We start from the raw sequence: 14,317 nt of genomic DNA on the forward strand, positions 1-14,317 counted from the left end.
AGCTAAGATGCTTTGACAAAAAAACAGGTGTTGTGCTGACTTTAATGAAACAGGGAAAAAAAGAGAGAAAAAAAAAGGAGGGTTATGGTGACACGAAGCAAAGAAGGACTGTCAATACAAAATAAAGCCAAGTCACAGCAGAGAAATTGGAATGATCTGAGGAGAGAGAGAAGAAACAGAAAGAAAAATAAGATTGCAGACTGCAGGACTATTTACTTGTAGACCTAGTTGCAAATCTTTCTACAGTAAATATGAAGAGTCACGAGAGGAAAATAATTGAAGAAAATTACTTGTCTTAGCTATGAGGTGCAGTTAAACCAGGAAACAAGAACCTCCTTCCTCTCTTACATCAGTACCTGTCTGAGAGCCTATACAGTACACTGTGCGTGATGCGATTTCAGCTGTTCAGCTGCCTGCAGCCCCAGTCAGATCAGGGTATGCTCACAGGCTAACCAGAGAGAACTCTGAGTAATGCACATCTGGAAAAATTAAAGAAAAAATCAGAATGTGTTATTTGAGCTATTTTCAGTTGACACACAGAAACATATATGCCATTACAGAATGTATTGGTAAGCAGTGACAATGGTAGTCATGCATTTGAAAAAAATAAGAAGACACAAACAGAATAGTTGGAGAGAGGCTACTAGGAAAAGGCAAAGAATTATGGCTGATGTAATAGATGAAGTTACAGATCTTGGCAAATCTCTTTTTCTTGGGTTGAAATTGGTCATCTTTGTTGGCCTTTTCTGGAGACCAAGTTCACATACTGCCTATGTGATATACAGAGATAGGTGATATATTTTTTAAAAATAACAACTGTTTGCATAGTTTTATCATTCATGCTATTGTAGAACTCATAAACAAATGTCTAGAATAGACAAATGTCTAGGATGGAGTTAATTTTCTTCACAGTATCTTCATAGTAACTCTCATCCATAACATAGAAGAGGAGTTGTGATTGAAAGGCTGTCCAGTGCTTAGCTGCATGCTGGGTTAAACCACAACAAAGAATCAGAAACTCAACTGTAGAGAGATATATTTATCTGTTCTGCAAGAAGAGCAGTTATCTGCCACCCCAACATAAAACAGTTCCATATTCTCTCCACCTGAGCCAATACATAGAAACATAGTGCCTTCCAAGACCTCTATAGCCCCATGTTCTAACATTTCCATTATTAATCAAAGATAAAAATAAAAGGTAATACATATTTTTAAATACTCTTGGTCAACAAACTGAAGGATCCAACAGTTAAGCCTGTGTTTTCATTTATTTCTCCAAATAAGTAACTGTTCACTGTTGCATTCTTACTGGCTTATATCTTACTTAGAAATTTTTGCATCAGATCAATATAATACTCTATTCTGTCTTCAGCAGTAGCCACAGGCAGGTAATTTATGCAACCATTTAAACTTCCCTTCTTGATGAGGAACTGTTTGACATTATATTGGCAGGTAGAAGTTAGATTTAATCCTGAAAACTTACACTGTAGATGGTAGCCATTGCTGCTCTCTTCATTATTCTAAGGCACAAAGAGGAAGATTGCCAGCCTCCTGAACAGATCAATGTCCAGTCTCCTTTTCCTTAGCCTGATGTGTTATAACAAGGGAAAATGGTGGTGAAGGGTTCTTGTAAAGGCAAGCAGCCAGGACTGTGAAAGATCAATGATTCTGGAAGTGGCAATAGAGAACAGCCAAGGCTTTCCTTGATAGAAATAAATAGGTATATGCTGCATCATATATCAGTAATACTTTCATTTCTTCAGGGAAGCAGCAGACTTAGCAAGCATACTCAAGCCCATTGATTTGGACCATAAGGATTAATCTAATTTAATGTGCAAGTGTGAATGCCCTGGACAGGGTATTATGCACTGAACACATGAACACAGAAAAGACATGGCACATGAATCGAGTGCTTCCACAAGCTATCTGAACAATTGTATCAGAAATACTGAGCATCACCAACATAAATACATAATGGCAAAAAATACCGTCCACATACAGAGGCATCAATTTGGCATTCAGGTCACAAGGATTAAGTTTTCTTCTACAAGAGATTTCTTCTGTGAGCATGACAAAGCATCCAGTGTTCTTTAGGTGTCAATTCTGTTCATCAGATAGTTGTATGATAATGCTTTCCTACCTCAGAAGTCTCTTGTAAGGATAAATATAGCGAGGACTTTTAAACATTCAGACCATATAGTACTGTGCGATTACCCAAGAAATGTCAGACATTTTTTATTAATTCTGTGAAGCTCATTGCCTCAGATCTTGAGGCACAATCATGTAAAAAGCATTTCCTGGTATCAGTTTTAAACTGAAAGGCTGTGATTTCATTGTGAACCCTTTGTTCATGTAGTCTGAGAGAAGTAAAGCCTTCTGAAGAAGCACACCTTCTTGACCTTCCTTAAAACATTAACAATTTATACACCTCTCTCATTTTACCTCTTATTCATCTCTGCTCTTACGTAAATACTTTAATCTTTTTAATCTCCACATGTATGGAATACTTCGCGGGCCTCTAATCATCCTCATTACCAGTTTGAATTTTCCTCTTTCATTCATTGGCTAAGTGAAATAAAGTATCCAAACTGAATGCATATTCAAAATGGAAGGTTACTATTGCTTTATGTAAGATGCTCATAATACAGGCAATTTAATTTGAAAATATGGGATTTTCTCTCTTTTTTTAACCTACATTGATGTTTTCAGCAAGCAGGCCATAGTAACAGTATAGTTTTTCCTCCAAATATCTGCAATTTATTTAAGACTTTTCAGGGTGTCAGAAAGTTCTAATATGTTTCTTACACTGTTCATCAATATTTTCTTACTCCATCAGCTGCTGTTAGAGTACAGGTTTCCAAAGTGTAGCTCCCTACATTGTGCTACTGCATTCTCTTTGTTCCGCTTCATTATCTTCTTCAGCTTCATTTCCATTATTCAAATGATTAGTATCCTGCCATGTCTTATACTGTTGCCTTATATTGCTGCTTTGCATAAACGCTAATCTGATCATTGGGGCACAATGAAAAGACCTTCACTTACCTATTGTACTGGATTGTCTTAGCTTGGCATTCATTCCCTTACCTGCTCCCACTGTTATCTGTCAGGATATTATCCTGTTTGCCTTCCTTTCTATTTTGCTTTAGATCAACAATGCCCTTGACTGTCTTGATTGCCAACTGTGCCAAACCACCATTTCACGTTACCTATGAGAAGCTGCCCTTACGCTTAAAGTCCTGTTGATATTGATGCTATTAAATTCGGCTGCAACTTAGGTTGGACCACTGCCTTAGTACAGTAATCTCAGGCCAAGCACTTACTTTATAAAACACATCCAGGGCTTCCTAGCAAGAGTTCTTGCCTCTCTTTCCCTCAGAAAGCCACTTCCCAAAGAACACACACAGTGTTCCACTGGTGTTACCAGAAATGAAGCAGATTCTGACCTTTAACCATTTTTGAGATGTGTAAACACTGAATTGCATACAGCTTTTTAACTCATCACCCAACTACGTATATGCTCCCAATTAGATTTTTACACCTTCTAAGTAGACAGGCTCTGCAGCTGGCCTTAGTAATGTCTGAAATTAAATATACCAAATGTAGTCCATTTCATATCAGTTTCTAAGGCTCAATTCTCAATAAACAAGATGCCTTTACTACACACCTCACTTATTAACTGATACGAGGGATAGCTTCATCTGGTACTTACTCCTCACATTCTGATCAACATCAGAATATAAATTCTTATACTCACACTAATCCCCACTTTCAGTCCAATGTTTGGGGTGGGGGGGGGGGTGGGGTGTAGAGAGAGAGACATAAATCACCTCAAGAAAAGAAGCAAATATACTGTAATCTATTGCTGGAATCCATCTTTGGAGACCTGTGCATTGCTCCTGGAAAGCCAGCTCAGTATCTGCTAGTAGCAGTGACTTGCTTCATGTTGTAGTCCTGGAGTCTTGATAACACTCAGCCACCTAAGTGTTCTCAGAAAACAGCTTCTTCCATCATGGATTTCATTGTTCAATCATGAGAGGCACAGTTGCATATGGAATACCAGAAATTCTGATCAACAATGCATCATTTGTGATGAGATTCTTCGGGAGAGTTTGTATTTATCCCATTGATTTCAGAAAGGTTTTACTGTCTTTCACTGTTCTTTAGACAACTTTCTTAAATCTAAACTCCCATTACTCTCTCTTATCAGCTGGTCCTATAATGCAGATGGAATTTAACTGGTTGTCAATCTCATAACAGCAAATATTATCCAGTATGAACATATGGTTTAGGATCACTCACAAATAGCAGATCTCTTTAACAGACTTCCCTCACTGCTCACACTGATGCTAACTACTGCTATGATAGTTTCAGTATTGGGATGAGAAATATTTATATTCCTCATCCTTGCCCACAAATACATTTTTCTTTCTGACTTTCATGCTGTTTTCTAATGTCTCTACTACTTCACCACATCAGCCTTAAGGTCTCCTACTTCCTGGATCTCTTTAATTTGATCCAGTATGTTTGTTTTCTCCATTATCCACTACTGCTTTGATAGTCTCCCCAGACAGTACAACAATCCTGGTTATTGGCTACTGCACTGGATATAAGCCTTTTGATAGACTTCCCTGTGAGAAACTTGTCTCCCACACACAAATTTGTCATTAACAAGGAATCTTTCATATTTCCAGGGATTCTGGAGTTCTCAGCTCTTGATGTAATTATTATTTCCTCTACTGCCTGGCTTTAAGTAGAAAATAATTAAAACAGCACAACACAGCCTCTTCTCCATGATCTCCATCTATGGGTTGACATTATTCATTATTCAGATACATTTATCAGTCTTCCCAGCATTTCAGGCACAACAGCATCTCACTCACTTCTCTTTCAACTTTTCCCAAAAGGACAGTAAAAAACTTTACTGCCATTTTCTCATCTTTATTCCTTTGTGCATATGCTCATTTACTTTTTCAAGTGACTTCCTTGTTTCTGTAGGTTATTTTGTCTGCAAACCACCCATCAGAGTTTAGAAGTTGCTCTAGATCAACTGCTTACCCCCAGCTTTATTTGAAGGGAGAGGCGTGCCTCTCTGGAATTTTTCCTGCTGACATATTTCTGTATCATACACTGGACAATAATGTAAGACAGGTCCATGTTCATAAAACTAACCTGTTTTTTAAGTGAACTATTTACACAAATGCTGAGACTGCAATTATCATCAAAGCCACGTGCATGCAGATTAGCTTATGTGTGGTCTTTCAAATCTTCTCCCTGCAATCTGTGTTCTTCCCCCTGGTTTCACACAGACTGCTATAGTGAGTTATCTTTATTTACTTTCTCAGCCTAAGGAATTGTATGTGATTTAACAGCAGCTAGAAAAGTTGGATGCTGAGCACTTATCAGTAGTGGTGGCAGCTGTTATTCCAATAAATCTGTCTTCTCCAGCTTGCCTTTATATTTAGGTATTCACTTAAGCAAAGCTGAATCTACTTTAAACAAAATTGCTTTCGAAAAGGGGAGTTTTAAGCATTAACTCTGGCAACTTTATGTATGTATTATGAGAGTAAATTCTGAAAACTTGCTGCTCATGTTGCATACATAATACAGGCATACGCAGATCTGAATATCAGTTTGAGTAATGATGAGCTTTTCTTAAACCCATCACCGGTCTTGTGCACCTAAACTCATTCAGTGTGTCACAAACAGGATGTCCAAAACGTCTGTACCTAATAATGCACTGTAATATGCTAGCAGCAGGAAAAAAAATCTTTAACATTTTCAAATTTACTCTTTTATCATAGATTATGATGGTATTGTCAAGATAACGATAAAAGGCACAATTAAAATCGCTTTAGCTTAAATATTTAAAAATTACGATTTCTAAATTCAAGCATATAGGGATGTTCTAAAATATATGAGCTACTAAAAATAAAATTCAGCTATGCCTGCAGATTTTGACTCTCACTGATAAACATGGCCAAATAAAAGGCAATATTTTGATAGGACATTAAAATAATGATTACTAAAATGTGCTGGCTAATGTGGAGGGCTCTTTAGTCAATAACTCCTGTGTTTATCTAGAAACATCATGCAATAATTCAAGCACATTTCAGGGATAAATGGGAGTTTAGATCTTGTGCTGTAAATCAGCAATGTAAGATGCATTTCACATTTAAAAAGTTAAACAAACAGCTATAAATCAAAGACGTGGCACCAATAACAAAATGAAGATAACAGTGCCTTTAAGCAAGAGCAGCTAATTTTCATTCATCTAGGTATGTACAGTCTTAAATATGAATACAAATGTACAGGCTGATTGCATTTTTCCCAGAAACAAGATGCAGTATGTTTTCTTACTTCATACTGCAGTAGAAGTAGCCACATCTGTTCACCTCAGAAAGCAGATGGATGTTCAAATACTGTATCAAAGTATATATTTCACTGAGAAAATTTAACTGCCTGGGTATCACAGTTTAATTCAATATAGCTGAAGAAGGAAGACTAGAATTTAATAAAATTCCCAAATTAATTGATTGATGAATAACAGCTTCCAAGAACAGACTTTTCTCTTCTCATTTCATACACACTGATCTGAAACTCACTCAGATTAGCTCAAGTTATAAGAAATTATAACTAAGGACACACTGAACTGTGCACTGCATACTTAACAGTTTCTAATTTCTAGCATTTGTTCAGATTTTAATTTACTGGAAATACATGATCAGAATACCCAGTTCTTTAAAAATACTTCTGGAGTGTGAGTCAAGAAATATTAAGAGCAAGCATCTCCTCACAGTTTTTCTGTGAAGAGCAGTAACAACTAGTGTCAATTCACCCTTTCATGAGATAAAAACTTTTTACAACTTTCATCTGTAAATTAATGGGAAAGCTTCATAATTCCAATGATAAATGTTTTTATAAAAATGCTTATTGTTGCAAATGCTTCCTTGCTTCCTGCAAGATTAGCTTTCCTACCCAATAGCTTATACAACTGAAGAAGTATTTGCTAAAATGATAGCGATATAGATACAGGCAACTTAAAAAACAAACCAAAAAAAGCATGTTGTCTGGAAAGTTAAATCTATATACATCACAAATTATTGTAGATCTGATTTTATCACTGCTGAATGGTTTCAAAATGCTGGATTCCTTTCACTTGTGCATCCCCTGCAAGCAAACACGTCAACTCTTTCAACTATAGACATCTAAAAGCAGGCAGCCAAAATGTCTAAATCCCCCTTGAAAGGGGAATTTCAAACCTTCAGGTTTTTAGATAGTAAAAGCCAGTCAGAAACATAATAAAATGCATAAGGGTTCATTTGATGTGGGTGAAAATCTCAGCCCTATCTAAAATGTACATGTTTTTAATAGGGACACTGTGCGAGGAAATTTTCCACACTAAATACTCATGTCACATTCTGACTACATTTAGACCTTCATGGGAAGTGAAGGGAAGACAAGGAAAAATTCCTTTCTTTTCACCCAGAAATGAACAAACATTCATTCAGCCTGTAAATGACTGAAGGAAAAAAAAAAAAAAAAAATCAAATTCATGGAGAACTTCAGGTTGTAGAACAATTATAAAACATCTGCAGTTTACATGGCAGTTTACATATTAAAAATGAATACTAGTTGTTGAAGAACAAATAAATGTTTTGCAATAAAACTCTAATGCTGATCATAGTGGTTTTGTTTAGTCATGAGAATGATAGAATATGACAAGTTTTAAGTAGGCCATGTCACACAATTGGCTAGCTGAGTTTACTACATATGTATACACAACACAGGATTTAGACTTGATGATCGTTATGGGTCCCTTCCAACTCAGGATAGTCTGTGATTTTATGATATATGCAACTACATAGAAATTGCCTCAAGTGCAGGTTCAAGCTGAACTGTTCACACTATTTTCCTGTAGTAGCCTATTCAAGGGTCAGCTCTATGGCAAACCAGGTAGCTCATGTGCTTTTGAATGCACACAAAGTTATGCTTGTTCACTACATGGATGCACTGCAGAATGTTGTGACCAATCTGCCCTCAGCAGCACGTCATGAAAGTCAGCAAAATAAGGTGGCTTGAAGATCTTCAAGGAAGGTCCCTTCTGCAAGGCCAGGCAGGATATCCCAGCTCAAGGTCCAGCTTAAAGAAAACTAACAGTTTCAGGTTTCAAAGCATCCTGTGGGCCAACAAGCTCAACGTATAATGTATATACTGCAAGACTCTGTTAACACCAATGGGGCCAGAGTGCCCCAGCCCCTGGAGCACACCCATCACCCACAGCAACCACACAGCAGTGTGTGACTGGCACTGCCTGGGCTGAAAGTGGGACATGGGAAGTGCTGTGCCAGCTCAGTTATGGCAAATAACTGTATGCATTGTGATACATTGGCTAAACACAGTTGTGTGAACAGCAAGAAAAATATGCAGCCATACCTTGTGTTTTGATAAAGGAATTTGAGAACAAGTTTTAAGACCACTGGAAAAAAAAATCTCACTAAAAACAATTATTTTTTGTATATTTGCAATTCTATTTTCAGTTCATATATATATATATCACCCAAGAATTTTCAAATGAAATGTATAGAGTTGCAAACAGATATTCAACATGAAGAAAAAAAAATGATCATGACTAATGGATTTTTATAAGCCCCCTCTGAACAGAGAGAAACACCCCTCACTTCACAAACATGCCTTATTCATTACATCACATTTTGGCTGCACATACATTCATGAACAACTGCTTTCAAGGACAAAGCATAGGAAGAGTAAAATTTCATCAAAAATCTCTGGCAGACATCTTGAGAACTTACTGAGAATTGCAGCCACTGCAAACAAACTAGACTGATGCACTGGTTTCACAAAAGTAAGGTCAAATATCCCAATAGCTTTATGTTTTTGTTGCCCTCTTTAATGTTTTTTGTTCAACCAAAAAAAAAAAAGATTAAAATTAGCTCCTGCATGCTTCAGTCATATTTTCACTTCAGAATAACAAAGTTAGCAGTATTAGCAAAAAAAAAAAAAAAAAAAGTATAGATTTAGAGATAGAATAATCCTCCTTGCATTTCCATTTCTTGTTTGCATTCTGGAAACAATAACCTTATATTGTCACTGTGTCCTTGCAGCAGTTGTCACCTCCATTTGTCTTTATTTTTTTAAATAGATAAATAAAATGGTTGAATAAAGAATGCTGGGAAAGCTGGCAAAAGAAAAAGCTTTTGAAGCAAAAGTCTTCTGGTCACCATTATACTTAAGACACCATGCTAAGGAGCCTCTCCTTTATTCAAGTTAATATTGTAAGCAAGAGGTATCTGTCTCAGGGGAGCAGTGAAGCAAGAGTGCCACAATATTAGCAGTGTCACAGCAAGTAATAGACAGGCTCTGCTGTGCTGGAACAATAATAGAAAATATATCTATTGCAGGGAGAAAATGTACTAATTTATAGTCAGTTCCATGTGGTGGAGAGAAACTGAAAACAACTCCTTAAACTGCCCTCCTAAGAAAGAAGGTACTGGCTCTTTCCTGCGAGGCACAACAAAGTGAGTGCTATCTTTGAAAAAGAACAATGAAATAATTATTTCTAGTAATACTAATAACGCTTGGCTCCTTCTAAAGAGCTTTCATGTATCTGGATCTCACAGCACTTTAAGTACAGAAAGTGTTTTATTCCCTGTCAGCCAGGGAATTCAAAACCAAAACATCATCAAATGGGGATGGTTGATGAAAAACCAGAAGAAAAGTGTGCCCACTTTCTGTCACTGCTGTAGACATGCATCTCTTACATCTTCATCCTTACAAGTTCACCCTTGGAGGAAGTTACGTGTCACACAGAGTTACAAAATGTAGAGATAAAGGTAAGCAGTCTGAGTGGAAGGAGCTGTTGAGGGAAAATTGGGCCAGGAGAAACTTGGAAGAAGTAGAGTTTGATAGAACAGAATATGGAAAGTGCACAAAGTTGGAAGGGTTGAGATTCAGTGGGGAAGGTGGTTCATTAACATTATGAATACTGTCAGCTACTTTGAGAGGTAGACCAGAAATATGACAGCACTCCACTTCACTACAAAGTTAATTCTAGAGAAGAATGTGACAGCTGTTGCAGAACGAGTAACACTTCACTTCTATCTGGGGACTAAATAAAGAAGAAATTAATTGAAGCTAGTAGGAAATTTAGTAGACAATGATTCTCTGCACTACATACTGCAATTTGCTTCTCCTGAAATCACTGTATGAGAAAATGTTTTACTTAGCTCCTAGCTAGATGAAAAAGTGTTGAGATTTTCCTGCCTAAATAAAGAAGTATATTTCTTCCCTGTGTCATCATCCTTCTGGAGAGATCAAGGAACACAAGAAACTCTCTCTACTGTACAGTTCACTAAAAGAGTTACTCTTCCAAAACCCTTTAAGCAAAAACTTCACTTTGTATCCATCACTAATAGAATCTGTAATCTATCACATGGAGCTCTGCACAGGTTTAGTTCCAGCAGTTATCTAAAACGCATCGTTTCAACCACTAAATCTAAACCTTTAATATAAACTTTCAAAGACAAACTATTCCCAGCAGTGAGACACTGCACTCCTCAGTGGTTAAGCCTCATGGAAACAGTGACTGCATCTGCCACCCCAGAAGAGCTACTTTTTATAGAGAACCATTCATTATCCCTAGAGTCAGACTCCATGACATTAAAATTCCCCTGCATACATTTAAGCAGAATTTGAAATGAAGGTAGCATCCCAGTTATTGATTATTTGGAGCAAAATTCCTATGAACCATAAATGACAGGGTTTATGAAAAAGGAACTGTTAATACTTATCTGTATCATCTGATTCCTTACTTGACTATACACTTCCGTATGTAGTTTCTATGACAATATGTTTTTGGGAAGTTTTTAGTATAATTGAATTTCTTGACTGTTACTTCCTCTCACACACAGACCACCCAAAAAAAAAAAAAAAAAAAAGCTGAAGGAGGTAGTAAGGATGATCTCAGCATTACAGTGCCCAGATAATCACACTACTTAGTGAAAAACAATGACAAACACACTTTTTCCTAAGATCTGTAATTCTAGCCACTTCAGAGCTTTGGAATAATCAATTAGAAGAAAGGAAAATGCAGTGGATTGGTTAATCTTTTCCAAAGTAAACCTCCATTCTGTGAATTGTTCCCCCTTGTTCAGTAATGTGGGAAGCATTGCAACTTGCAGTTCTATCAATAGAAAGAGACAAGTCCCTGTTAAGAAACATATGATTTTGCTAAAAACCTTCCTATCAAATACTACCTTCAGAGAAATAGCGTGCAAGAGGCTTGAAGTTCTTAGTTACTATCTAGCTATGTAAAATGTAGCAAATAAAAATATATATATATATTCATCAGATTCTAATTCTATCACTAGTTACTAATCCTATCACCAGATTTAAAAAAAAAAATCTGGCCAGATGCCCATATGCCTTGTCCCTGTGCAATCATTTACAATTAGAATAAAGAGTAGATAAAGTGGCCACCTTGTGCTGATGGGAAATTTCACTGTCCTCTTTGTAATAACAATAAGTTTCCTGTGTTTAAGAATCAAGTTTATTCCTAATCAAATTCTTAAATATCACAGAATCACAGAATTGTGATTATATGCTATACTACCACACCAAGAAATTTAATAAAATATATAAGAAAAAGCTTATCCTAAAAAACTGCATATTTAAGCAGGAAGAAGCCTAAAACACATTGCTAAAAATAAGTTTTTCCAGAGTAGAAATAAACATTCAAATAAGCATATATTTGCTTTCACAATTGCTTGACCATTAACATCAACAAGTCCTGGCCATGGACCATGAAGTAATTTCACCTTAACTATTGAAAACATAAATTTACTACATAATTGAGCTTAAACATACATAGTCAAAATTCAGGACAGAAATTTGAATGCACGGATGTCAAAAGTAACTACTGTGTACCCATCATATAGAGTAATTCAGTGTCATCCTTCTGCAGTTAACAATGTTATGAAGAGAACAAACTATTTCCAATTTTAAAACTTACTTTGTGTTCCGAATCCTTACTTCATGTCTTGTTTGCACACTTCTGTTGCCTTCCATAAATATACAACAGCTAAACATTTTCATTTTTCTAAGGAGAATATATCTGATTTTATTGCCTTCCCATCAAGCTAGAACTGTTCTTAGTTTGGTAAAGTTAAGATGCATGTGGAAAAAAATGAAAAGTCTCCACATTCTTTAACAGTGTGACATGACAATATGACTGGGAAAAACCATATCTTTGCATGCACTATCATACTGTGGCACTATATTACCAGGCAGGGAGAAAACATGGCAGTATAAAGTGATACAGATTTGTCACGGAAGATGTTGGCTGCAGTGGAAAAATATCACTTGCTGTTCTGAGGAAAAAAAACCTAAGTTATCAGGAAACTTACACTGAAGAAAATTAGTTGAAAATAGTTTCAACTTCACTGCCCAGGGCATACATTAAATACATTATCTGTATTGAGCTCTGCTGCAGCTCTAAATTTAGTGAACGTGGTTTTCACTGAGGCTAATGAAAGTTGTAATCCCCATGGAGAGTGAAATTTCAGCATTTTATTTATTCAATGGCTTCTCATTCTCCAACCAAACCACCTCAGGCTATGAATTATCAGAGCTCAGAAGGGAAGGGTCGGGGGCCTCTTACAAGGGATGCTCTGAAGGTAACATCTATTTTATGATCTTGGCCTCTTCTGTCAGAAGTGGACATCGGTAGTACAGTACCAGAGGTTGAACCTCCCCACCAATATTCTGTTACAAGTTGTTGGTGTGTGACAGATGGCAGCAGAGGGGCAGTCTGACAGAATGGCATCTCTAATGGAAGTGCAGATGCAGCAGAGGAGTTGAATTCCTCCATGTGGAAAAAATGGCACCAACTGACATTCATCAACACTTGTGAATGCTTATGGAGACCAATCAGTGGATGTGAGCACAGTAAAAGTTCAACTGCATGGGCAATGTTCTCCTAGCAACAATGCTATCATAGCAGCTGTGAGGCAGTAGGTCACCTCTGCTGCTGCAGATTTTTACAAATGTGGCATTTGGGCTCTTGTTCATCACTGTTGAGAACGCATAGCTAATGGTAACGACTATGTTGAAAAAACAGCATTTTTTAAATGATAATTTGCTCTATCAAATAGTGTTATTGTGTTCCTTGTATCTGCTGTAGTTTCCACAGAAATAAACAGGAGGCATTACTTTCAGAGTGACCTACATAAAATACACAGATAAGAAAACTCTTTGGAAAACATGAAGGAAGAAGTGATAATGATACCATCACATTTCTGTACATTCAGAACAAGGATAGTAGGTAGCTAACCACTGGTATTGCTTTATTTCATGAGAAATCTAATATAGGAAATGTAATTAGCAGCAGCCTTTCAAAAGTTTTTCCCTTGCCCTCCCCAGAGGAGATGCCTGCACTCCTGTTTCAGTAGGATGAGGCTGCAGTCCTGTACACTGCCAGATCGTGTCACAGTAAACTTGCCTTCTGGCTTAATTACAAGCACATACTCATTTCCATTGAATTTGCCAGGAGTCAACTTGGAGCTTATACTGCTTCATAGTTTTGTGACAACTATGTGTCACCATAGAAACACCTGCTCCTCCTTAAAATTTTAGTGAAAAAGATCACGCATACCCACTTGCATATAGTCACCAGAAGCAAAGCTAGACCACCAAAATTTTTCAGAGAATTCTAACCCAGATACATGATTCAAGTTGCTCTTTTCTGTAGCCAGAGTGGTTTCCATTAAAGTCAAAAGGTGGATTTACCATATGAAGTTTTAGTCTGTGTTCAGATATAAAGATAAAACATTTGATGCTCAGTCATTGCAATGGGACTTGCCTCTAGATTAAGACTTCTTAACATAGTGAGACACATGTCCTCACTTCCACTGTAGCTAGTGAATATCTGATCAATACAGTTGATGGCAATTGAAGTAATTGAGCTTAAAAGTTTGTTTTGAACCTCACAGCTCATAAGGCTAGCATGATTAACAGCTCAGTTTCTGTTGTAGATTTTATACCATTAAGAAAAAAAAGATGTTTCAACAAACGTCATTACTTCTGACTCCTAAATTCAAATGACTAAGTACCCACATATGACAGGGTCACTCATATACTTTTGTCACAAGGCTGACATTCACATCTCTACATACCGCAAGGGCCACTGCACTTCCACAACGTCACCACAATCTGTATCTGTACTTCACTGCAGTGCCTTTACTTCATGGTTCCCCTTAAAAGCAAACAAAACAAATGGGTAACAGTTTATATTCATTTTACT

At 36.8% G+C, this 14,317-nt stretch overlaps 1 protein-coding gene across 4 annotated transcripts in view; it reads right to left on the minus strand.

Moving 5' to 3' along the window:
• Positions 1-14,317, minus strand: part of GADL1 (glutamate decarboxylase like 1) — a 244,774-nt gene that overhangs the window by 208,867 nt on the left and 21,590 nt on the right. For 3 of the 4 annotated variants that reach the window (XM_052695917.1, XM_052695913.1, XM_052695914.1), the window contains exon 2: positions 14,190-14,269. The exons of the other annotated variant lie outside the window; for it this stretch is intronic. The gene's annotated coding sequence lies outside the window, so the exon portion shown is untranslated. The remainder of the gene's footprint in view (positions 1-14,189; positions 14,270-14,317) is intronic. 4 annotated transcript variants of the gene reach the window in all.

This window comes from Tympanuchus pallidicinctus, unplaced genomic scaffold (assembly GCF_026119805.1).
Source record: "Tympanuchus pallidicinctus isolate F22 unplaced genomic scaffold, pur_lepc_1.0 scaffold3, whole genome shotgun sequence".
NCBI classification, from domain to species: domain Eukaryota; kingdom Metazoa; phylum Chordata; class Aves; order Galliformes; family Phasianidae; genus Tympanuchus; species Tympanuchus pallidicinctus.